The sequence below is a fragment of the Grampus griseus genome (genome assembly GCF_964374135.1).
Source record: "Grampus griseus genome assembly, chromosome: 4".
In the NCBI taxonomy this organism is placed as follows: domain Eukaryota; kingdom Metazoa; phylum Chordata; class Mammalia; order Artiodactyla; family Delphinidae; genus Grampus; species Grampus griseus.
Genome location: NC_138997.1, coordinates 72,784,809 through 72,793,523, shown reverse-complemented (window position 1 = coordinate 72,793,523; position 8,715 = coordinate 72,784,809).

The window sequence follows — 8,715 nt, the reverse complement described above, 5'->3', positions numbered from 1 at the left end:
GCCACCTCTGCCCAGAGACAATAAATCATCACTATGTGTGGTGTGTGCATGGCATTGCTATCCTGTGTATATTTAATCCGTTTCCCTAAATACAGTGCTATTGTTTCTTCAAGGTGATTTATTTTTGCACGATACAGGAGATGGATGTATGCCTGACAATGTGGTTCAAGTTCAAGGAGTTCACTGGCGGACGTTGTGAGCTAAACCAGGGCAAGAAGACATAGCTGAAAACCAGTGGAGTTCTCAGTTCTTGGGAAAGGTAACCAAGAGTGTTTATTGAAGCTCTGTCAGTTCTAGGGGATGTAAAAGCAATCCAGCTGGCTTAAAAAGCAAAAGAGAAAAAAAAGGCAAAAGAGGATAAACTGTCATATAACTGGACTGTTCCTGGGGTATCTCATAGGACCAGAGGAGGAGCTGCATGCACCAGTGCCTGTTCCCAGGACTGGGCACCACTGGAATCATCTGATTCTCTCCATCCATTTCTCCATCTCTGACCTCATTTTGCAGACAGGCTTTCTCCACAGGGTCCTGGTAGAGAAGATGGCTACTGGCAACCTAAATGTCACATCTTCCCAACTTAAAACTTCTCTTTCCCGTTATCTATATGTCAGACTCAGAAAAGGTCTCTGGCCCTACTTGGGTCATTGCCCACGCTCCTGGATCACTCGTTATGTCCAGGGAAATGGATACTAAGATTGGCCAAGTCTGTGTTTTGGGTCCACCCCTGTCATCGGAGTGAAGTTACACTTCCACAGAGTAGAGGTGTTTGGTCCAGGGTAGTGTCTCCAAGGTAACCTGCACAGCCAGAGATGAAAGCCCTCACGATCCAGCTCCTTCCAGCAGTCGGGTACCAGCTAATACAGTCAAGAAGTGTCAGGACTAGAAGAAGAAACGTAGTAATGTGGTCCCAGGACAGTGATTCTAATTACTTCCGCTACTAACAAACACAGGTCTGTCTGCAAGGGTCAAATTCTATTTTTCACTCTGGAGTTTCAAATTATCTATAAATGTATCTCCTCTAGTGGTTGAACTGCCAATAGGTTGTACATGCCTTACCAAATGCTGACTCGTAGGACTGTCTGTCGGACCACCATCCCAGGTTAATAAGAATAAAGAATGTGGCGCTTTTCTAGAGCGGTGCTCTTTGGATAAAAATTCTGGGAAAAGCACTTTGAGAACTGACTGTATTTCTAAAGATTTCTTAATAATGATCATTTCTCCCAGCATGAGCAGGAATAGAGATCTGTGTTTCAGAATAAATGGATTTTGTGTCCTAGCAACCTGGAATTTTAAACTTTTTATTAGTCTTCCCCTGCAGTTGGCACATGAAAGGGGAAAAACACAAACATCATTAAAGAGAGAGTTTATGTATGAAGTGTGAGATATAAGAGCTCTTAATTTTCTCTTGCAGCTGAGTAAATCTTTGGAGTCTTGGCTGAATTACAGGAAATGAAATGTACAATTAAATTGTGGCTTGACAAGTTTATTTACCCAAGGGGGGTCTTAATTATTGTTGATTTTTTTTTGCTGTTTTAATTAACTTCATAATAAAGTTGATATACTATATTTATGTAATTATGTTGAATTTATGAAATTTATTTCTCCTTTTATCGCCCTACTTCAAAAGGAAAAAGCAAATATACAAAGAAATGCATACGATGAGCTTAGTTATTTAACTGGGCAAGAGTCAACAGGGATATTAATTTATAGGAATTATCTGGAATTCTTCATTGCCTTACTTGCAACTGGGATTGATTTTCCTCTTAAGGAAAAATTTCCCTTTTTTCTTCTGAACCAAAGACTTATGATGATTAAATGAGATAACATATACTCAGTATTGGCATAGAACAAGTTTTCAATAAATGTTTCTCTTTTCAGCTCCTTCCAATAACTAGTCATCAGGCCTGATGATTTAGCAGAACAAGTAGTTCTCAAATTGCAGAGCATATTTGGATCATCCCAGAAACTTGTGAAATATTCCACCCCCTGGTGCCCACTTTGGAACCACAGGATCTGAATTTCCAGATCTATGTCCAGCAAGCTCTGATGAACATCAACTATCAGAACCACCAATCATAAGCTTTGCTTACGTCAGAGCCTGCAACAACTTCTGGGTTTGTTTCTTTGGCTCCCAAGAACTGAATGAATTCTGTATCCATTTTAAAGAGAAGTTTGGAGCTAGAAAGGAACTTAGAGAGTATTTATTCCAGTTCTTTCTATTGCAGTTGGAACTGAATCCCAGAGAGGCTAAGTAACTTGCCCCATGGGGACACCCAGACAATTGCTGTGCATGGTGTGTTTTGCCCCTGGGCCCCGTCCCACACCAGAGCTGACTTTGAGCATTAAGTTCTCCTTGGCTTCATGTAGTGGAGACATTGACTTTAGGATCAAATTTACCTACTTGTGCTGCTAATACATAGATGACTGCAGCCTGAATACGTTACACACATCCTATGTTTCATATTTCGTACAAAAATAGCTTCCCAGGGCTTCTCTGGTGGCGCAGTGGTTGAGAGTCTGCCTGCCGATGCAGGGGACGCAGGTTCGTGCCCAGGTCCGGGAAGATCCCACATGCCGCGGAGCAGCTAGGCCCGTGAGCCATGGCCGCTGAGCCTGCGCGTCCGGAGCCTGTGCTCCGCAACAGGAGAGGCCACAACAATGAGAGGCCCACGTACTGAAAAAAAAAACAAAAAAAAAGCTTCCCAGTTCTAATGGCTGGCTGTTTCTCACTTTTATTACCTGATATAATTACCCCTTGCCCAGTCTTCCGCCTGGTGATATGATTCATGACTGTTATTAGCAGGAGGCCTGAATGCACTTTGAGAGGAGCATTACGAGCAAACATCATCGATCAAATACTGTATAATCCCATTGGATTATTTTAGTGTCTCAGGAGCGTGAGAGATTTAGGTAGATAACTTTGGAAAGGATTGTTTCCTTTTTATAGCTTCAAGACAAGTTGGCTTTGGGGAGTATAAGGTCCCATTTTTCAAGTTTAGGGGCAGAAGTTTTAAGTGCCCACCCATCTATTTTAGAACTGCATGATACGAACATTGGATGAAAGACCACCATATATGATTTATGGTGATGTTTTTGAAGTTCAAGTCCTAAAAGTGAATGAGAAACTCAAAATTAGGTGTAATTAGTATCTCTTTCAGTTATCTGAATTGATCTATCCTACCTGTAACTCAAATTATTATTACTGGAAATTAGTACCTCTCAGGCTACGCCTTACTGATTTCTGAGCCATTCCCAGGGTGTACTTCATGTCTTCCCATCTGTTTCTGCTGCTGTGGCCTCGTCTGTGGCTGACCTTAAGGGGATTCTTCCCTGTTGGCCGAGGCAGTCTTCCACTGCTAACTGATGCTTTTCCCACCACTATGCATGGCTGGAGGGGCACGGCCTACACTTCTGTCTCTTCATTCCCTATACCTCTGTTTTAAGGATAGTTTCCTGAAGATTTGATAGTAATGAAAGGGAGGTACAATACCTGCAGAGAAAGACCAGATCAACACTCAGCTTCTCTAAAAAGTCTAAGCCCCCACTTAACCCCAGGTCTCCCTTTACCAGGCTGGGACAGCTCACTTCCTACTGGAAAGTTCTAAATGCTTCAGGGTTTGTGCCAACTCTCTCCCATCCCTAGAAAGAAAAGGGAGTTTCTTCCTCACTTCTGTCTGTGGTCTACTTGCCTTAGACAATGAATCTATTGCCGAAAGATTGAGAATTAGAAATGCTCTTTCCCTCATGGGCAACCATGATACAGGAGAGAACGGCGTGGCTCTCATGCCCCAACAGCACAGTCATACCATGGCCTGATGTTAGTACATTTCCCAGAATCTGGGTTATTCAGTCCCCAAACCGTGTATGAAATATCAAGAACCCAACCAGGTTGAGCTGTTCCAAGCTCCATTTAGATAATTCCATCTCTTCATCAACGCTTCCTAAATGGGCATGTGTAGGGGTCCAGTCTTCCCTGAAGTCATGTTGTTAGAGAAACATTCCTCAATGCAGTACTTTTCTTTTTTTTTTCCTTAATGCTGTACTTTTCTGAGTGTGGGTATTAATGTGCTTACTGTGAAAACCACACCCCAGGGAGCCCTCCATAGCGGGGCTGATATTTGCGCGCCCTCACGTCCCTCGTGTGCAACCCTCCTAAAGCTGCAGGACTGGCTGGACCGGGAAGCCCAGTGGGGGAGGCTCTAGGAGTCAGCCTGCTGGGACACAGGGCACAGCAGAAAAGGGCAGAGGACAGATCTGAGGGGCACGTGGAGAATAATCAGCACAGTGCCTGCGGTTAGAGTATTCAGGGAGAGTCTGATTCCCTGCTGGAGACTTTAGAACGTCATAACTCAACAAGACCTAGGGTTTTCCTGAAGATTGGGTTCAAAACTCTAACCTGGCTGTGTCTCTGTGTGTGCATGTCTGTGTGTGTGCCTGTGTGTGTATGTGTGTACAGAATCTGTGTGTGTATGTGTATGTGTCTCTCTGTGTGTATGTATGTCTTTGTGTGTATTTGTCTGTGTCTGTGTGTGTATGTCTATATGTGTCTGTGTGTATCTGTGTGTGTATGTCGTGTGTGTGTGTGTGTGTGTGTGTGTGTGTGTGTGTGTGTGTTTCCCTGAAAGCAGGGTCTTGGGCTGGGACAGAGAAGAAAGGAATTTCTGGGGTGGAGGACCCAGAACTCACACTGTGATGATTCTGAGTCTGAGAGGCAGTGGATACCCAACCCTGGCCTGTCCAGGCATCTTGGGGCTAACTGGCACCCGGGAAAGCGGTCTTGGGAATCTGAATGACTGTGATTTTGATTAGGCAAGGTGGGGCTTTGACATGGCATAGTAGCAGCACCCTTTTTTTTTTTTTTTTGCGGTACGCGGGCCTCTCACTGCTGTGGCCTCCCCCGCCGCGGAGCACAGGCTCCGGACGCGCAGGCTCAGCGGCCATGGCTCAACGGGCCCAGCCGCTCCGCGGCATGTGGGATCTTCCCGGACCGGGGCACGAACCCGCGTCCCCTGCATCGGCAGGCGGACTCTCAACCACTGCGCCACCAGGGGAGCCCAGCATCACCCTTTTAAAAGAACCATCAGGCCAGGACTGCCTCTAATATTCGAGGGCCTCAAGGCAATAGACAAACAAAAGCCTGCGTACCATATGTCCAAATCTTCAGAAGTCACAAATCAAGCTATGTCACAGCTTAGCCCTTGTGCCACACCCGGCCACAGCACTCCCCAGGGATTGTCCTTGCAACCTGGAAGCTGAAGAAGCCACACCCCTCCCCTGCCTGCTAGTGGCAGCCTAGCTCTGCTGGTGCGGCCACGACAGACAGGCCAGGGCAGACTGGGGTCTGGGCTCAGACTGCTGTGGGCAAAGCCACCTGCCTGACCAGGGACAGGGACAGACGTGAGCCCAGCTGACTGGGAAGTTCTCAGCTCTCAGCACTTCCAGCAACAGAACAGAAGGATTCTATTGTCAAATTGCTTTGGAAAATTCCACAAACCAACTCTCCTGCCCACCTCCTTGGAGAGTCACAATTTACATTACAGTATATAGTAAAGATTCTGATGGATCATATGAGAAGAAAATCTGCTGAACTTTGTTTGACTCAGCATTTCCCAAATGGGGCATTCTTTTGGGAACCTTCCTTTTCTCTTTAAGCCTTAATATCCCAGGGCAGCAGAGTTCTCCAGCACACCTAAGGAACTGCTTTTTGGGGAAGGGTTTCTGGACCTCAGTTGCAGAGGACGGAGTGAATCATAACTCGGTCTGTAGCACGTGATTGTTCCTGGTTCATGCCAGGCCCTGCTCTCGTTCACTCTTACATTTATCCAGAGCCCATGATCATTGGGGTAAGCATGGTGCTTTAGGGCTCACCATACTTTTAGGGGTCACAAAATAATTTCTTTTAAATCAGAAGTAAACATGTGCTTTCAGGTCAAAGAAGATTTTTTGGTACATAATATTAATATATTCACCTTTATTGTAAAACAGTTGTAAAATATGATTTTAAATATATACTATATATAGTATATATTATATGTGTATATATACACAACTATAATATATATATATTTGGCTGTGCCACGGGGCTTGTGGAATTTTAGTTCCTCAACCAGGGATTGAACCTGGGCCTATGGCAGTGAAAGCCTGCGTCCTAACCAGTGACCACCAGGGAATTCCCTTTAATATATTTTGTCTCGAAATGATCCACGAATGCAAAAGGACCAAGGGCCTCTGGAAATCAGAACGTGACCCTGTATTTATGTATTCTCCTTATCTTATAACCCAGTCCTGTTGTCCCCAACAAGCAATGCTTTTAACGTGTACACTTATTTCTATTTGAATGTTTTTGAAAATATATATTGTTGCTTTGTGTAGTGTATTTTTCATTTCCATGATATTGTATTATTCTGTTTCCTGCAATTTTCACCGGGCACCATGTTTTTATGATCAACCCATGCTGCTATAAGTACGTTCAACTCTATATTATTGCGTCTACCTGCTGCAAAATACTCCATGGTACATCTGCATGTTTTACCAGTTCACTCTCCCAGCAATGCACACCCACCCTCCAACGCCATCTCTATACTGCAGTGACCGCCAAGTACATTCCCCTCATGGTCCTGGGTGGGAAAGTCCCCAGGATATATTCTCAGAAGTTAATTTCTGAGCCAGAGGGTACATACATACTTAATTTGGCTAAGTTATACCAAAAGGCTCTCAGGGAGAAACGCTGTTTTCATATTTTTCCTTTTTTTGAGCTGGTCATGTCAGGGTTTGCTATCCATTATGTTAGCTTCATAAAATAAATTGGGTAGTTCTTCTTTTATATTCTGGAGCAATCTGTATTGTCCTGGAATTCATTGTTCTTTGGAAGTGTGAAAATATGGGCAGTATGACTGCTTGGGGTTAAAGCCAATTTATATAGGCAGTTCTCTGAAAATGTTTTATATTTCTTCCTTGGCTACTGGTTCTAATAAATTTTAAGAGCTCTCAATCCAGTGTTGGCACCTAGGCAGGAATAACTAGGTCCATGTGACACCAAGATGTGTGTTTCTGTTATTGATGACTTTGTAACTTGGTGTAACGCCTGTGTACAATGGTTGCTCAGTAACACTCTTGATGGGCTTGCAGTTCTTAGCTTCCTACTGCAGAGCAGGATTTCATTCTCTGTATGTGAGATAGGTCTGCCCTGGTCCAGGAATGGGCTTTTGTTTTTTTCATCATCTCAAAATTTTGCTTTTAAGTTGACAGTGATGTCTTATACTTTTTGGCATAAGTTTTTACATATTTAAATTCTCAAAAATTTTCCCTACTGAGGAAGCCAAGGCTGGCAAATGATGACTTATAAATCATGTGAATCATTCTGATTACCCACAGGACATTTTTTTCCTTAATATTAGTCATTCCAAAGTTGCACTTGTATCACAAAACTGTCCTTTCCTGAATTGTGTGTGATAAGTGTGTGACCCGTTCTTCTCTAATTACTGCAGTTAAGATTAGTATGTTTTCAGAAAGGAAGCTATCTGTAAAAATGATGTGAGAGTTTATCATTTCTCAGGTTCACTTGGCAAGTTACATTATACAGATGTCTTCCATTTTAAATAAAGCCACTACTGTACCTATGTTAAAACTTATAGAATTATGCCAAAGGAGGCTCGTGTGTTTCCTAAAGAGTTTTCTCTTGGATCTATCAAGAAATAATTCCCGCCCCCCGCACCCAGGAAATATACCACGAATTTTGTCAGTCATTGAGACAATAAGATTTACTCTTCTGATATTAATATTATAACTTATTTTTCTGGAATACAGCTATTATATAAAGGAAAAGATATGACAGTTGGATTCTAGGATCCAAAGTGACTCAGAGGTCAACTTTTCTTCCTTTCTCTCACTTTTTCCAAATGTAACCTAAAATCCCATAGGCTTAAAGAAATTTTCCAGAAGAAAATCTTTATATGAAAGCAACTGTGTCGGGCTTCCCTGGTGGCACAGTGGTTAAGAATCCGCCTGCCAATGCAGGGGACGAGGGTTCAAGCCCTAATCCGGGAAGTTCCCACATGCCGCGGAGCAACTAAACCCGTGTGCCACAACTACTGAGCCTGTGCTCTAGAGCCCGCGAGCCACAACTGCTGAGCCCGTGAGCCACAACTACTGAAGCCCGCGTGCCTAGAGCCTGTGCTCCGCAACAAGAGAAGCCACCGCAATGAGAAGCCCGCGCACCACAACAAAGAGTAGCCCCCGCTCTCTGCAACTAGAGAAAGCACGCACTCAGCAAGGAAGACCCAACGCAGCCAAAAATAAATAAATTAAAAAAAAACAACAACAGTGTGGACTTCATATCATTAATTCTGGAAAGAAAAGCACAAAGTCCATTTTCTAATCTTAATTTGTCGTACGTGGGTATCTTGTGCTGACTTCTGGCATCAGTGGGAGTTCGGTGCTTTCGTCCATTAATTGATTTTACAAGCATTTATTGATATCTGCTTTATGGCAGGGATATAGTAGTGAACAATTACAACCACAAAAAAACAGACCCTGCCCTCCTCAAGCTTACATTCTAATGGAAGAAATAGACAGCAAACAAAGGATCAGGGGTGGTTATAATTCTCTGGGGTTGCTGTGTAGAGTGTGGAATGTGACGGGGTGAGGGGGAAGAGGCGCGGTGGTGACAGCAGACAGAGATGACCAGGACAGAAGTGGTGGCTTGGCCGAGAGCAG